The sequence below is a fragment of the Pholis gunnellus genome (assembly GCF_910591455.1).
Source record: "Pholis gunnellus genome assembly, chromosome: 3".
NCBI classification, from domain to species: Eukaryota; Metazoa; Chordata; class Actinopteri; order Perciformes; family Pholidae; genus Pholis; species Pholis gunnellus.
Genome location: NC_136529.1, coordinates 4,363,405 through 4,381,603, shown reverse-complemented (window position 1 = coordinate 4,381,603; position 18,199 = coordinate 4,363,405).

The window sequence follows — 18,199 nt, the reverse complement described above, 5'->3', positions numbered from 1 at the left end:
GATTGAGACCATAAACTCATGTTTACAATGTTTACTGAGGTCATAAATCAAGAGAGAAGTAGAGTCATTTTCTCATAGACTTCTATACAACCAGAGGAGTCGCCCCCTGGTGGACATTAGAGATAATGCAGGTTAAAGCACTTCCCCAATGGCTTCTGTTTTTAGACCAGGAGCTTGCCGCCTGGTGCTACCATGAATTTTGGCCAACAGAGACAACAGCTAATTAAACTATACACACAGCGTCATTGACAGTTTCTGTTCAGAGGAAGCGATACACAGTGAGTTAAAGGATGTGGATTGCTGTCCTACATGAACACTTTATATTCTGACAGAGTTTTAACAGTTTGGGGAATTTCACACGAGAGATTCCCGTCTTTCTCACTTGTTTGAAGTGGACGGGGCTTGTTTTTGAGGATTAACATTATAACATTATAACATTATAAAGTGCTACTTCTTGCCACAGCAAACTTTGAACATATTTAATCTAGAAGTATGTGTAATACATGTATTTGTTTTTAGTGTAAATTCTCCTAATTTATGGCAACGATAGATTTGTTCTGTTTTACAAACTACTAATTTATAAACTGTATGACCAATTTGTCCTTGTCCCCTGTTAATCCGAACTCAGAACTTTATCCTAGTTTAAAGTTGTCTTGATTAATTCAGTCGAGTACACTTCCACAGCAATAACAGAGTCATGCCACGTTTTAGAATCCCTGTCAAGCAAGCATGAATACATCTATAAGCAATAAGATGAATAACGTTTTGAGTGAAAAAGAGTCAGGACAGCACCTTAACAACAGCAACTGAAGTGGAAAGAGTGACTGAAAAGAGCACTTCTATTAAACAGAAGAAACTAGGAATATGAAAGTGGTGAGAGTATTGTGACGTTCCATCCATCCATCCATTTTCCTCCGCTTATCCGGGGTCGGGTCGCGGTGGCAGCAGGCCAAGCAGGCTGACCCAGACTTCCCTCTCGCCCGCAACATTTTCCAGCTCATACTGGGGGATCCCGAGGCGTTCCCAGGCCAGCTGGGAGATATAATCCCTCCAGCGTGTTCTGGGTCTTCCCCGGGGTCTCCTCCCAGTTGGACGTGCCCGGAAAACCTCCAGTGGGAGGCGTCCAGGAGGCATCCTAATCAGATGCCCGAACCACCTCAGCTGACTCCTTTCGATGCGAAGGAGTAGCGGCTCGACTCCAAGTTCCCTCCTGATGTCCGAGCTCCTTACCCTATCTCTAAGGCTGAGCCCGGCCACCCTACGGAGGAAACTCATTTCGGCCGCTTGTACCCGCGACCTTGTCCTTTCGGTCACGACCCAGAGTTCGTGACCATAGGTGAGGGCAGGAACGTAGACCGACCAGTAAATTGAGAGCTTTGCCTTCCGGCTCAGCTCTCTCTTCACCAAGACGGTCCGGTGCAGCGCCTGTTTTACTGCTGCAGCCGCACCGATCCGCCTGTCGATCTCCCGCTCCATCTTACCCTCACTCGTGAACAAGACCCCGAGATACTTAAACTCCTTCACTTGAGGTAGGCACTCCGTCCCCACCTGGAGGGAGCAATCCACCGGTTTCCGGCAGAGCACCATGGCCTCGGATTTGGAGGTGCTGACTCTCATCCCCGCCGCTTCACACTCAGCTGCAAACCGCCCCAATGAATGCTGGAGGTCACGATCCGAGGAGGCCAACAGGACCACATCGTCTGCATATAGTAGAGAGGTGATCCCGAGACCCCCGAACCTGACGTTCTCCACCGCCCGGCTGCGCCTAGAAATCCTGTCCATGAAAGTCACGAACAGGACCGGTGACAAAGGGCAGCCCTGGCGGAGGCCAACACCCACCGGGAACGTGTCTGACTTATTGCCGAGAATGCGGACACAGCTCCTACTGCAGTCGTACAGAGACCGGATCGCCCGTTGTAACGGGTCCGGCACCCCATACTCCCGCAGCACCCCCCACAAGAACCCCCGAGGGACCCGGTCGAAAGCCTTCTCCAAGTCCACAAAACACATGTAGACTGGTTGGGCAAACTCCCAGAACCCCTCCAGTAGTCTTGCGAGGGTAAAGAGCTGGTCCACTGTTCCACGGCCGGGACGGAATCCGCACTGCTCCTCTTGAATCCGAGGTTCGACAAACGGTCGGAGCCTCCTTTCCAGCACCCTGGCATAAGCTTTCCCCGGAAGGCTGAGTAGTGTGATACCCCGATAATTCGAGCACACTCTCCGGTCCCCCTTTTTGAAAATGGGAACCACCACCCCGGTCTGCCAGTCCATGGGCACTGATCCCGACCCCCATGCGACACTGAAGAGGCGTGTCAGCCAAGACAGCCCAACAGTGTCCAGCGCCTTCAGCATCTCAGGGCGGATCTCATCCACCCCCGGCGCCTTGCCGCCAAGGAGCTTTTTGACTACCTTAGCGACCTCTGCCAGGGATATGGGTGAGCCCCCCAGGTCTTCAGGCGCTGCCTCCTCTGCAGAGGACATGTTGGTCGGGTTTAGGAGTTCCTCAAAGTGTTCTTTCCACCGCCCGACAATATCCCCCGTCCGGGTCAACAGTTCCCCCCCCCTGCTGAGAACAGCCTGGGGTAGGCCCTGCTTTCCCTTCCTGAGGCGTCGGATGGTTTGCCAGAACCTCTTTGAGGCCAACCGAAAGTCCTTCTCCATGGCCTCCCCGAACTCCTCCCATGCCCGAGTTTTAGCACCCGCGACCACCGCAGCTGCAGTCCTTCTGGCCTGCCGGTACCTCTCAGCTGCTTCAGGAGACCCCTGGGCCAAACAGGCCCTGAAGGCCTCCTTCTTCAGCTTGACGGCTTCCCTCACCTCCGGTGTCCACCACCGGGTTCTCGGGTTGCCGCCACGACAGGCACCGATGACCTTCCGGCCACAGCTCCTAGCGGCCGCGTCCACAATAGAGGCTTTGAACATGGTCCATTCGGATTCCATGTTCCCAGCCTCCCTCGGGATGTGTGAGAAGTTCTTCCGGAGGTGGGAGTTAAAGACCTCCCGGACAGGGTCCTCTGCCAGACGTTCCCAGTTCACCCTCACTATACGTTTGGGCTTGCCGGGTCTTTCCAACCGGTTCCCCTGCCATCTGATCCAACTCACCACCAGGTGGTGATCAGTTGACAGCTCTGCTCCTCTCTTCACCCGAGTGTCCAAGACATACGGCCGCAGATCAGATGATACGATTACAAAGTCGATCATTGATCTCCGGCCTAAGGTGTTCTGGTACCAGGTACACTTATGAGCCACCTTATGTTCGAACATGGTGTTCGTTATGGCCAAACCGTGGCTAGCACAGAAGTCCAATAACAAGACACCACTCGGGTTCAGATCGGGCAAGCCGTTCCTCCCAATCACCCCACGCCAGGTTTCTCCGTCATTGCCCACGTGAGCGTTGAAGTCCCCCAGGAGAACTATGGAGTCGGCAGGCGGCGCCCTTTCCAGGACCCCTCCCACCGACTCCAAGAAGGCCGGATACTCCGAACTGCTGTTTGGTGCATAAGCACAAACCACAGTCAGAGCCTTGCTCCCCGCAACCCGTAGGCGCATGGAGGCGACCCTCTCGTTCTCCGGGGAGAACTCCAACACAGCGGCGCTCAGCCGGGGGCTCGTGAGTATCCCCACTCCCGCCCGGCGCCTCTCACCTTGGGCAACTCCGGAAAAGGACAAAGTCCAACCCCTCTCCAGGAGCTTGGTTCCAGAGCCAGTGCTGTGTGTGGAGGTGAGTCCAACTATATCTAGCTGGTATCGCTCCACCTCCTGCACCAGCTCCGGCTCTTTCCCCGCTAGCGAGGTGACGTTCCACGTCCCTAGAGCTAGTCTATGCTGCCGGCGATCGGCTCGCCCAGGCCTCCGGCCTGACCTGCCGCCCGGTCTGCATTGCACCCGACCCCGATGCTTGTCCCTGCGGGTGGTGGGTCCACAGGGTGGCTGCTCCATGTTGTTTCTTCGGGCTGAGCCCGACCGGGCCCCATGGGCGAAGGCCCGGCCACCAGACGCTCGCCGACGAGCTCCCCTCCTGGGTCTGGCTCCGGGAGGGTGCCCCGGTTTCCCTGGTCCGGGCGAGGTGGCTGAAGTCCGTGGGCTGCTTATCATCAGGGTCGTTTTGAACCGCTCTTAGTCTGGGCTCTCCCCTGAGACCTGTTTGCCTTGGGAGACCCTACCAGGGGCTACTGCCCCGGACAACATAGCTCCCAGGATCACTGAGCCACTCAAACTCCTCCACCACGGTAAGGTGGCGATTCACGGAGGAGCTTCCTGTGTCACTGTCACACAGTGAGGTAGTAAAGGGGCTTCCATGGTTGATGTTGGCTGCGAGGGAGGGCGTACATGAGGGTACAGGCGTCAGCCCAAAGGTGTTGATCTTTGGACATTCTGTGTGGGGTCTCTTGGCAGGGCTGAAAGGTGGTTGTGTTGGTACTGAGTTGCCAGTGAGTCTCACAGTTGACTACGTGAATGGTTTTGGACGTATTTTGTTGGTGGCTGGAAGTATGGCACGGGGGGGGGTCGTCTGTGTCTCGGAGTGAGATGGAGAAGTTGTGTGACCAACGTGCAGAGCCTGATCGTGGTCTCTAAGGTGGGCGTTTGGGGTAATTTGGAAGCACGTTGTAAATTGGGCAAATTGCTTGGTCTCTCACCTATATATTGGCTAGTCACCAGTGTGACATTCCAACTTCATGTTGTATTGTTCTATTCGAGGTTGCAGATGATTGGGTGGGGAGCTAGAGGAAGGGTAGTGTGTACAATGGCCGTAGGTTGTGCTGTTTTTTTTTTTTGTTGGGTTTAGTTCTGCTCTGTGGGCTGGCTGGCATGCCGGTGATCCCCTGGGGACACCGACTTTAAGGGGGGGGGTGTGACGACCCCGCCTCTAACATCGTGGCTGATTGCCTGATGCAGAGCACCTGGTTCTGGAGCATAAAAGCCCTGCTCCAGTGTTGCTCTGCCCTGGTCGTGCTCTGACATACTTGGAGTGATCTCTGCCAGTGGCTGCCGATTATACTTTGGTTTGGTCTTCTTTGGTTTTGCTGACAACACCCCACACTTCATCCCACACACGTATTGTGACGTTGTTGAACTCAATCAGTCCTGTGGAGATGGACAATATGCTGAATTTACTAAATCAGCCATTATAGTACAGGTAAGTGCACCCCTAACACAGTGTGGTGTCTATGCTGAAAAATGAGACTGGTTTGAGTTTGCTTACAGACAGGGATGGATGGATGATGCTGTTAGTGCCATTATGCAAACATCTTGAGGACAGTAGAAGTTATGCTCGGCTTCTTTTTAGACACACTCGAACACTCTTCAGACAAACATTTTAATTCAGTGACCTAGACAACTGGATGTCAACCCTAAAGTTCATCAAGTGGTATCCCTCATTTTAACAAACAGAACTCAAAGGGTTAAGGTCAATAGTATTCCGTCTCAGCTAAAAGCTAATGTACAGGAGCGCCACAAGGCTGTGTCAGCTCTATAGAACTATAGAGCCCTTTTACAACCGACGTCATCAGAAATATGCGCGTTCATGTTGCCAACAGACGTGGCAGGAGTTAGCACGCTTTAAACATTCAATTAGCTGCTACCAGCGTCAACACTTTTGGTTGTTGTCCTGGGCTACACCGAGCACCCATTTAATTGATTTTAATGATGTCTTGTTTGCTGTTGTGCCTCTATCATCTATTCATCCATCCATCCATAATCCATACATCTATTCTCTATCCATCTATCCTTACATCATCTATCCATTATCTATACATCCATCCATTCATCTATCCATCCATCTATCCACAAAGGTTTCTTACAACTGCTGTAGGACTCTCCTGGAGTTTGGTTACATGAAGCATACTAAACTCCCCTCTGATAGACCGATAGACTCTCTAAGCTTTAATAGAAACAAATGATCCACCCAATGTCTTCTAAGGATGCTGCTATGTCCCTCTGATCCTCGTATCCAAACCCACTGGGAGAAACAAATGAAACGATACCCAGCAGTGTGCAGGCAGCCTTCTTGCAACATGAATCTAACAAGGTGAGTGAAACAACTTAATATTCCAGCGGCATTGCAGGGGAGAAATTGCATAATCTATCATACATTAGGCTGTAAACAATTCCACTGTGAGGCATTCGCTGAATTGGAGGAAAACAATAAAGAAATAAATCCCCATTGGTCACCCCAGGAGGTCTGTCTGCATGCATAGGTATATCTCACTGTCACCGGGCTCAACGTTCATAGTCATCAGAATCTCACAACGCTAATTAGCATGGAGGGCAGGGGGGAGTTATGGAAAACTATTTGTCTCGATTTTGCTGTCGGAGGTGTTATTTCCGAGCTGTGGGAACATGAAACTAGCCTGTCACAATGTCACACTGACAACAAATATGTTTCACTCAATAGCCAAATCCATCTGTTCAGGGTCTGAATCCAGTTTGTATAGATGCAGTCGTGGTGTTAACTTAAAGCGGCAGTCGTTTGAATTTTTACATTACCTTTGGATCAGACGACTGTGTGTAATGTGAAAGGAGTCACTTGTAGTGACTAACCCACACAGAATTATCACCAGAATCTGCAGTTCCCCTCAGCTCTACGGAGCACTTCTCTCGCCTATAGTTTTGGTTCTACGGCCCTCAGCATCTCTGTATTTGGTTCAGTGTCACCGGCTTATAAACCAGATATGTGTTTCAGTTTGTAGAGACCTAGAGGAGAGTGACTACTGGACATATTCCAGGCAGCAACCACCTGTTCTGAAAAGTGAAGTCGATGTGGAAGTGCCTAAAACAAAAAGAAAGAAGTCAGATTGTATAGAAGTCTATGAGAAAATGACTACTTCTCTCTTGATTTATTACCTCAGTAAACATTGTAAACATGAGTTTATGGTCTCAATCTCTAGTTTCAAGTCTTCTTCAATACAGCATGATGTTCATTTAGTAAATGATGGTCCATTTAGAGTCAAACAGACCATAAAGCAGGGTATGCTTTAGGGCGGGGCTACACAGTGATTGACAGGTCGCTGCCACGGCGTTGTCCTGTCTGGAGGATCTAAAACAGAAGGACAACTCCCAAACTGAAGCAGTTGTTGATCATTTGCTACTCCTCTCGATTGGTTAAGAGCAGTGAAGAGTCAGCAGGAAGGTTTAAAACGAACAAAATATCTTTAGTGGGAATCACTGCAACGATGTGAGGTCATAAATGAGCACAAAAAATATTAGCCTGATGGGTCCAAAAGTATGCGAGATTAGCCTTGGACCAACAGACAGAGATGCGCGCACACACACACACACACACACACACACACACACACACACACACACACACACACACACACACACACACTCACTCAACTGCATACATATTCTGCTGGCAGAAATTAAATTAAAATAACTCCAAAAGGTAATACTATTACTCAAGTGGGACTATCTTCCTGTTCTTGTGGACGAGGCTGTGAAACAGCATTTAGGCCGTCATGTTGGGACAGAAAATGCATTGAAAATATAACATTTAAAGGAAAAAAGGGGAGTGGGATGGTGCTTGGGGATTTCAGTTTTAGCATATGGCTCTTGTGTGCAAAGATTTTAGTACAGACATTTGCTGCCAGTATCCATAGTGTGATTCATGGTGCTGGGCCAAAAGAGTGGAGCCGGGGCTGGTTGTGATTAGTTGACATTTTGAATTTACAGATGACTGAATTATTCATTTCTTTAAGTTGTAATTCCACTCCCCAACCAGCAGGTGGCCCAATCAAGAGGGTAAGTACTGTATATGTATAGCTGCACAGAACAGGCTTCTCATTATGTCAAATATTTTGGAGGAGACTCATGAAAATGAGACTTTCTAACTTTTTAGATATGTAAAGCGTTCTGACCTACAGAAAGCAACAATAACACAGGCAGGACATATGAATAATGGATTCACACTCTCACAACACAAACGTCACATAGCAATGAATCTTCCTCACTTCTGCTCACTGTTGAAACATTCATTAACAGTGATCATTGAACACACTTTTCTCTGAGAAAGCTCCCGTTACGTCTGTGGCGGAACCGTGAGAAAGATTCTTTCCAAACGAGACAACAAAATCACAGAAATGAGAAAGCATGGGAGCTCGGAGGGAAACGCTGCTGTCTTTGGCTCTCTGGATGCTGTCATGCTGTCATGACCAGCTCATCTTGTAGATGAATGTGCCACGAGGCTGAGGGGGATTTAAGACTGCTCTCGGCAGTTCTCCTTGAACTGTCTTGAAATAGAGCAACCGTGAAGACATACAAGAAAGCAGGCTGCCACTGTCACGGACAGTACGACACCGGCATGGGATTTATTATTTAAATGATGACTAACATGATAGCCCATCTTCACAAATACATGAGCTGAACAGCCTTTACATTGTACAGCACATCTTCCCTGCACCATGATGTCATGAAGACAAGCGACATGTCTGAAAAACAGCCGAGTTAACTGTTGTACTCTCTGACAAGTTACCGCTCATAACAGCTGAACACTTTATGTTTATTTACAGGATTACGCTGTCACGCTTGTTTGTAACGTTACTCCGTTATTATCTCCGTTATTATCGAGACACAAACTAGTAACATGTACAAGTACAAGCCATATATTAAACATCCTTCGTAAAGTAACCTGTTTGAGTATTAGTTACTCATTTCACACATCGTCCTTCATACGGTTACGTGTCCTCATTAAACATCTTCCTTCATACAGTAACCTGTGCTAATACTACTCATTCATTTCATACATTGTCCTTCATACAGGTACTAGTACTACTCATCCATTTAATCTTTTTGATAAGTCTGACTTCACCTTTGCTGAAATGGTATGGGGGGGTTTTTTCCCCATGAATCAGGCTGACATCAGCATTTGTAGAACCAGCATTAGGAAAAGCCTCTCTTTGAAAATGCTTGGGATTCACCAAAGTCTTCTGTCACAGGCTCGATTTCAACAGAGCCAAGAGGAGGGAGATAAATTACAATATGCTGAAAGGTTATTATGGAATTTTTTGCCCAATGATGCTGTAAAAAAGCTGCCTACCAGCGTCAAGGGATCATTGAAGATGAATTACAATTAATCACTGGGACATGAATGGCAATACCAGATTTCATGACAATCCTGATAATAGTTGGTTGACTGACCCACGTTGCATCCCCAGAAACATACCAACATGCCAACATGCCTTAAAGAAAAGATCTAGTTGTTGATAAGGCTATACTGATGACAGTAACAGTATGATCCAAACAGACTCCTGAAAGAGAGTGAAAAGAGACAGCTGCTCATGGGATGATGTTTTTTCTTGAGTCCAGTTCACTGGAGCATAAGTTTTCCTTCGGGCTCAGATGATCGCACTGTAAAAATCCGGAGTTATATCCAAACATTCCTGGATCCACTACTGTGATTATTGGCGCTGATGGACAGTGAGTGGCCTGCTTTCCAAAGCTACAAATTAAGGAGAGATTAACGTACTGCAAAAAGATTCCTGTAAGTGAACTGTAAATATCCTTGTGCACGGTTACTGTTATGTGTGGTGTGAAAATAAAGGGTGGGCTTCAGGAAGATGTACAGTATGTAGGTGTGTCCGAGGAGCACTCTGAAGTCTCAGGACCACACAGGGAACCAGACTGAGCTTTCATCCTTCAATCCGCCAACAGCTGCAGAGACATGGCTCTCTGCCTGGATGCAAACCGAATGATAATCAATCAAGCAGTTGACTTAACGTGCCAAGACACACTGCAGTCTTTCAGTGGCTAGAGATATTCTAATATCCTGTGTATTTACTGCACCGATGTTATCAGTGAATCTGTTTTGTCTGAGAGTTTTTTAAGGTGTAAGAGTATGCCTCCGAACAACGGGCAGTACCCAGAAATCCTGCAATTGAGACACTGTTGGATCCAGTTTTCTTTGGCCGGAGCACTAACTGCTTTTCAGGAAACAGTTTATATTTTACTGTTAGGAATGTGCCAACATTTTGGGAAATTTGCCGACATGCTGTTTTACCGAGAAGTGAAAGAGAAGCTCAATGTCGACTCCATGTATGTGGGTTAAACGAGATGGCTCTTTGAATTGTTTAGCCTTTGAGGGGCGACTGTGGCTCAGTGGTGGAGCAGGTTCGTCCTTCAATCAGAGGATTGGCGGTTCGAACCCGGGCTCTGCTAGTCCACGTTGATGTGTCCTTGGGCGAGACACTTAACCCCAAATTGCAAATTGCTCCAGTAGCTGTGCCTATGGTGTATGAATGTGTGAATATTGTATGAATGTTAGATAGTCCTGATGGGCAGGTGGCAGATGGTAACCCCTGCAATCAGAGTATGAATGGGTGAATGATGACATGTAGTGTTAAAGAGCTTTGAGTGGTCGGAAGACTAGAAAAGAGATGTACAGTCCATTTACCTTATCCTCAGCACGACTAGAAGCAGGGGTAAACAGCTAGCTTGCATCAGGTCAAAAAAAAAAACATTTGTGGTTAATGCCTAACCTTTACCGTCTGTGGTTAATGCCTAACCTTTACCGTCTGTGGTTAATGCCTAACCTTTACCATCTGTGGTTAATGCCTAACCTTTACCGTCTGTGGTTAATGCCTAACCTTTACCGTCTGTGGTTAATGCCTAACCTTTACCGTCTGTGGTTAATGCCTAACCTTTACCGTCTGTGGTTAATGCCTAACCTTTACCGTCTGTGGTTAATGCCTAACCTTTACCGTCTGTGGTTCATGCCTCAACCTAACCATAACTATTCAAGGTAAATTCCTTCCCTTAACCACTCACATTAACCATCTTGTGAGATTTTTGCAAATTGTGGGGTACCACATGACCAATTTTGGCTAGTTGTGCATATTTGTATTAACTTTACTCAGGACATTTTTACATTTCATGTTTTTATTTCTTGAAAAATCAAGACATTGCTTCATAGTCAGAGACTTTGTTTTATATGCAAATCTGAATGTCTAGAACTTAAAAAAAACTGCTGAAAAGAAGAAAGAATGTAGCAAAGTGAGAATGGCATTGTTCATGGTTCTGGGAAACCGGTGGCTGTTGCTGCACATTCAAGCTGCCACAGTCAATTAGGACCAAATACTTCAGAAAACAAAAGGTATTTCATCACAAGACAAAGTTTATGAAGTCTTCTGAATTTTTTATGGGATCCAAATACTCTGTTACTGTTGGACTGCATAAATCACCAGCTTGGATGCCAGTGCTGTACCGTCACAATGTCCTTTAGCTGAAGGTACGTTGTAAGTAATGATTTTGTAGACAAATGGCAACCATCACTTTTGTCCAATGAAATAGCTAAATCTGTATCAATGCATCACTTCAGAGTGTGGAGCGAAGTGGAGTTCATTTCATATTCGTACACTGTAATCTTCCAGAGTGGATTTTCATTGAATGTTCTATCTGAAACAGTCCCTGATTGATGAATAATCCAACCCCATCTTTTCTCTGAAGTTCTTCTACAAGGCAAACGCTGTGTTCCATTTTTATCGTTGTCTGCATTCAGAACAGCTGAGCATCTGCTCTAACTCTTCTAGGACATTAGTTTGATTGATTCACATATTGGCATGAAAGAAAAAAGAATGGGATGTTATTCTTACAGTTACAGTTTTTGGATACAGTGATGGCACGAGCCAAACACATCCAGATGGTGCTGCCTGGGGTCCCATCGACACTCCTGCCGCTCACGACTCATCTCACAACACAAATCTCAGGAATTTTTGGCAAGACAAAAGAGAAACATCCGAGTGAGAAAACCCTATAATGAATCCAAGCTACACAATGTCAAGACTTTCAAATGCAGGTTCAGGGTTTAATGTAGTTCTACGTTCACAGTTGAATACATACTGACGATTAGGGGATTATTTCAATTTCTTTTAATGAAATTAATGAAGGATTTGAATCAAAGGTGGGCATGCATTAAACTGAGTCAAAATGTTAATGTGCTTACTAGAGTTTGATGACTGGGATCACGGTTAGCTAGTATTCCAAGTCGGAACGTCTAAAAGTCCATCTGAAATCGTTAAGGAGGGTCTGCATTTCCCTCACAGAGGATGTTTAACAGAGCGCTGCAGGGATGAGGTGTTTTTGTAGACCATTCCCAGAAGTTAACATTACCTTGGTACCCTTGTCAAAAAGGCAATGGGATTTTGGATTATTGCAACCAATATGCCCTGTGGCAAACACAACTTTAAGATACTAACACATTAATTTTTTTAGCAAGATTCACAAATCTTCACAAATGAACACAGAAGTAAAAAGCTAAAGTCAGGCTATGTTAGAAGTGCAAAAATGCAGCCTCATTTCTTGTTTTTTTGCGATTTACTCCTCCAGCACTCTATTGTTCTCCTTGTAATGCGAGGATAATCTGACACACTGTAGGGAGGCTAGAACTGTCAACACAATTCTCAAGTCCTCCAAATTAAAGGAGCCTTTACAAAATAAAACAATTTTCTGATCTCACCGTTATGGTTTGGTTGAGATACAAAAGTGATTTTGGGGAAAGATTTAAAATAACTACTTGGTTAAGGTTTGGGGACGGTTGTGGTCACGCTTATTAAAAGAAACCAACATCTGGACGCCATGGTGACATCCCGGGGCCAGTCGGCATGTTATACCCATCTCTTTTTCCCCTCATTTCATTCATGGCTCCATTGTCTACCGTCGAATACATTTGTGAATGTCCCAAGAAAGCTCTGAGTAACACTTATTTCCTTCTTTTCTCCCGATGTACAAGAGTATTTCATTACCGTGGCGGTTAGAGGTCTTGAGCGTAACTATGTTCTTGGGCGTATGCTGAAGCTGAAACTGAACTTATCGTCATTTTCATTCGTCTAGATGATGAATGCCAGTCTGACCACCGATTACCTTGATGTGTACCGATGAGTGAAATGCAAAGCTACTGTCTGTTTATGTTTATGTCACAAAGACCTACCGGAAGATTACTCAAAATGATCAGTGCACTAACAAAGTAACGCAAACCATTGCTTGTCCACATGCGTTGACAAGTGCATGAAATAGGACAATGACACTTATCAAACTTCGTGATTATATTGTTGAAATTATTAAATTAAAGTAGTCCTCAATTATTTGAATCAGATGTTGCTTAACCATTTCATATGACATGAACAAATATAACAGAAAATTGCAAAAGAAAATCTAATATCCAGGAATTCACATTACAGACACAATTGAGACACGGTCCAGCCACAGTCTCGGTTCTCGGTCTTGTTAATATTTCTACTGGAATGTGTCAGTTACTTAATGATGAACAAAATACTGTGTGGCATTTCTAAGTAAAGGAGTTCTCTGCCGTTCCTGTAGTTATGGAAATATATAAATCTTCCTTTATCTACCTTCCATATGATACTGAGGACAGGATTAAACAACAGACGCGATGTGCTCCTGACTCAGCTGCCACACTGTCCCTCTCGAGAAAACCATTAAAGCAGCATATGCACCCTGCTGTTCCTGCCATCTTTGAAAAATCCCTTATATTGGCTGGAATAAAGGGGTAGTCAGGGACTTTAACAAGGGTTATCAAAGTCAGTGCTGATGCCGGAATACCTAAGAGGACGAGATCAAGAACATGAATGCTTAAAGCACTTTTTTCCCTCTCTTGAGTGTTTGAACGTCCCTTTGTGCATCACTTCTTCCCTGACGCAGTTTTTTCCTAGAAAGAGGAGAGGTTAAAGATCTATAAAGTTTTAGTTGAATAAAGGGTTGCAGATGGCCTGTGTGTTGAAGCAGATGTAATCCGGGAGGAAAAAAAGGCATTTCAGTAGGGATGATAGCGCGGTAAGAAGAAAAAGGCCTCAACAGACTTCCTGCATGTCTCTTCTTTCAACTAAAAACAGTGGAAAGGAAAGCACTCGGTCTATAGAGAGTGCAGGAAGTTGTGGGACGCTGATTAGCTGCTGCGACAGATGGAGTTAGCTTGTGTTTCCAGTGAAATCCTGCAGACTGCCCACAACCTGAGGTCCCAGAGGCCCTGGATCACATGCGATGCACCCTGAGAACATGCAACAAGGTTCCCTCACTTACACAACAGTTCCTGGACACCTTTAGGGCCCATACGAACATATCTCTCCTATTCCATACTTTGGAAGTTGAGAGAATGTATTTCACTCAATCAAAATGTTTTATCCATAGCTTCTTGTTTTTTAGTCTTTGTTTGTTTTTAGTCCTGGACCAAATTGAATCTAACACACACTGTACCATCTCATACTGGATTCCTTCTACGTATGTTTTGACACCGTCAACCCATCCGATGTGTGCACAGAACCTTATCCATTGTGGAATCAGCCCTGTACAGAGGAAAATATTTTTTGGCAACCGAGCAGGTGCAGATGCGGAAAGGTCCCACGCCCAGATGGCATCCAGGCATGGATGCGTAAGCTCTGCGCCATGGAGCTCAATTAGGACTGCCTCAGTAAGAAAAGGCATTGAGGAATCACCAGGTACTTGCATCATAATCCTCAAGAGGATGAGATTCACCCTGATGGGATTACGTATTCAAACTGGTCTGGGAGAAGAACATCTGGGCTACCTTGGTAAGCCTGCTTCCACTGTGACCGAGACGCGCTGTAAGCATAGAAGATGGATGGATGGTTAGATAGAGTCTTCATATGTGTGCGGCAACAGTTTTGAATTCACATTTATCGTTAAATGTACTTGTGATAGGATGGCCTATGGGATCGGTCAGGCAGACCTGTAGACTGTATGTAAGCAGTGGACGTAGTCATCTTGACGTCACACTGTGGTTTATGGACTGCGGTTTTGAAGCCTTGTGTTCGGCATTTCGGCAGTAGCCATTTTGTTTTTTGTGCAACCAGTGAACGGGAGTAAAGCCGCATACGGCTCTGATAGCAACCTGTCAATCACAAGGTAGCCCCGCCCTAAAGCATACCCTGCTTTATGGTCTGTTTGACTCTAAATGGACCATCATTTACTAAATGAACATCATGCTGTATTGAAGAAGACTTGAAACTAGAGATTGAGACCATAAACTCATGTTTACAATGTTTACTGAGGTAATAAATCAAGAGAGAAGTAGAGTCATTTTCCCATAGACTTCTATACCATCTGACTGCTTTTTGCAACTTCATAATTTGCCCACTGATGGCCAGTTGAGAGAATGCAAGTTTTAGGCACTTCCTCATTGGCTTCTCTTTTCAGAACCTGAGGTTGCTGCATGGGCAGAACCAATCTGGGCCCACATGAGTTTCCTCTTCAGACTCCAATCTTTACACCATCCATTCCAAAACAGATTGAAAGAACGACAAGTACATACTTCTTTGGGGGCTTGATGTTGTGCAGCCTGAATAAAAAGTAATGCAACATGATCACCACATGCTGACTTTTGCCAGCAACAGCAGCAGCTTTTAGGAGATATGTTATAGTTCCTCCCTGTAGTTCTTGCTGGATGCTGTCTGCAGACAGAGGTGAAATGCTCCAGGCTGGCTCACGTGGATCTGCTGGCCATATGGGTAGAGATCCTTAATCCCATTTCAAACACAATCACTGTCGTTTTTCAGCTGGTCTTCGGGGCTGCATAAAACAATGGCGCATTGTCGACATACAGCGCGCGACTGCTGATTGGGTTGACATTTGCTGAGTTCAAGGGCTACTCATTTGAATAACTGTTATAATGAAATGATTTGAGAGAAAAACTCAGGCAAAAGCATATTTTTTTTTTTTGTTAAACAAATGAGCCCAAATGGCACAGCTTGATGGGTTTTTTCCCCAGTGGAAGGTTGTAACAGTTTTTTAGCAAATAAATATCACTACTCAATGTTTGATGTTTATTACCTGTATCATTTATACAGTATTTAAAGGGGTCATGTCTTGCTCATTTTCAGGTTCATACTTATATACTGTATATTATATATACACTTATATGTGTACATGCTTTAACATTTGAAAAACACATTATTTTTCTCATGTCTGTGTGAATATGCCTGTATTCACCCTCTGTCTGAAAAGCTCTGTTTTAGCACCCGTCTCTTTAAGACCTCCTAATTCTAAGAACTCTGAATAAATCTGAATAGATCGGAATGGCTTGTTGAATCACATGCTTTCTGATCCAGGCAGCAGACAGAAACTGGTTTGTCTTATTTCATAGCTTCATATGTGCACAAGCACCGATAAAAGAGTTTTCTCCCATATGTCCCCCTTTAAATAATTGGATAAAGGATTTTGAAAACTGTGGGGATGAATTTTACAAAGTTACCGGGATAATATCTGACATTTACAGAGCTTTCCCGACAGCAATCATTTTTTATTGATCTTTTCAGAGTATTGTGACATGTCAAACTGTTGCACACACTGCAGTAGTGTTGTTTTTCTGAAGCCAGACACCTCAGAGAAGGAACAGCTGACTACCTCTACTACCAATCTAGCTGTTGTTTTTATTTTTTCCTTTCATTTAAAGGCTGGCTTTGTCCACTGGGCTTGGTGTTGGCTTCCATCAACACAAAGGGAGATGACAACAGAGGCCGTGGATGTTCACTTTACTTGAAGGTCTATTCATCAGCTCACGGCAGGATTGCATCTTACTGTCACCAAAGGGGTTTGAATCGGCGCAGCTGCAGCCGGAGGGTTCAAAGGGCGAAGGAGCATTTGAGGTGATGCGTGGGTTGTGATTTAAGAGTTTCACAGTCTGAAACTTTCGAGCTGTAATGCCACAACAGAGTTTTTTTGCTGCAGCGTAGAGGGTTGTAGACACAGGGAGCCAATTTGGAGCAATGCATAATTTGGATGCCTCCGCTGTATCGAGCAACATCCCCTGGAAACCAAAAGCTCCCTGCCGAGCGCCTGCTGGTAGCCCATGCATATTTCATGAAATCAGAAGCTGATTGGCTGAATGGGTGCGAATAGTTGCATTCAACAAAACAATCACCATTATAAAGATCATTTATAAAAAAATAATATTTCAAATCCAGGTGAAAGTTCTACAGGAACATAAGACATGACCCCACACCTCAACATATATTATAATATAATGCAGAGATTCATCTTGATCGAGACTTGTCAGCTTCAACAATTCAAAATGAAAGCCCCTCTATTAGATTGCATCATGTAGAAATGATATCGGTGATAGAAGCTAGTACTTTACTGAATTTTTTAAATGCAAATGTTCATGTAAGAAATGTATTGTTGCATATGATACAAAGAGATGTAAATAAAATGTAATATGTAAAAACTACACACGTAGAATACATCTAAACTTATCCAAAGACTTCACCTTCCTCTTACACATTTAAAGGGCCAGTGTGCAGCATTTAGGGGAATCTATTCGCAGAAATGGAATATAACATTCATAACCATGTTGAAGTTAGTATATAATCACTTGAACCTAAGAATCTTTGTGTTCTTGTTAGCTTAGAACGACTCATTTATATCTTCATAAGGAGCCACTGTCATGGAGTCCGCCATGTTTCTACAGTAGCACAGAAAGGACAAACCAAATGCTCAAGGCACTCTGGAGAGGGCATATTTACGTTACCTGAAGGCCATCGTAGTTCTCCGACACGCTTGGAAAAGGAGGAGTGAGCAGAGGGGTGTTAGTTCATTGCAATCTGCAACCTCACCACCAGATGCCACCTGATTCCGCACACTGCTCCTTTAAAGCTGCACTAAACATCATTTTCATCATACTTACAATGGGTCCACTTTCTATCAAGTCCAGTCCAGTTTTAATTGCGGCCTCAAATGCTGAATTTCCCCTCTCACTTGTTTATTCCTCGGAAGTCAAAAGCAAGCCGTTAATCTCAATCAGAGCACGGAGGGTAAAAGTGTCCAGCATCCTGTTGGCTGGCACAGGCAGCAGTGAGGGCACACGTCTGTCAACGCTCCGCTCTTTGTTCACTCTGCTCCGTCCAAACACACTGTGCAGCCAAACAGGACGGGTCTGCCAGTAACTACAACAAGCTGACACACACTGACAAACACAGAAGAGGCTTTATGAGCCTCGTTAACCCAATTTGTTTCATTCAAGCTGAAATAGGTCCGGATTTTGTTTGCGATTCACTGTTTTACTACGAGTAACTGTGAGTAACTTTTAACTGGTTGTGAAACTGTTTAAAATGAATACTGAAGCTTCTGTATGACCTACATATGTAAGTGAACGAGACCATGAGCGAGAAGATTTCTATTTGGTTATTCTTAAAGCTTGTCACTGGAGCCATTGGGTCGGATTCAGCGCAAAATC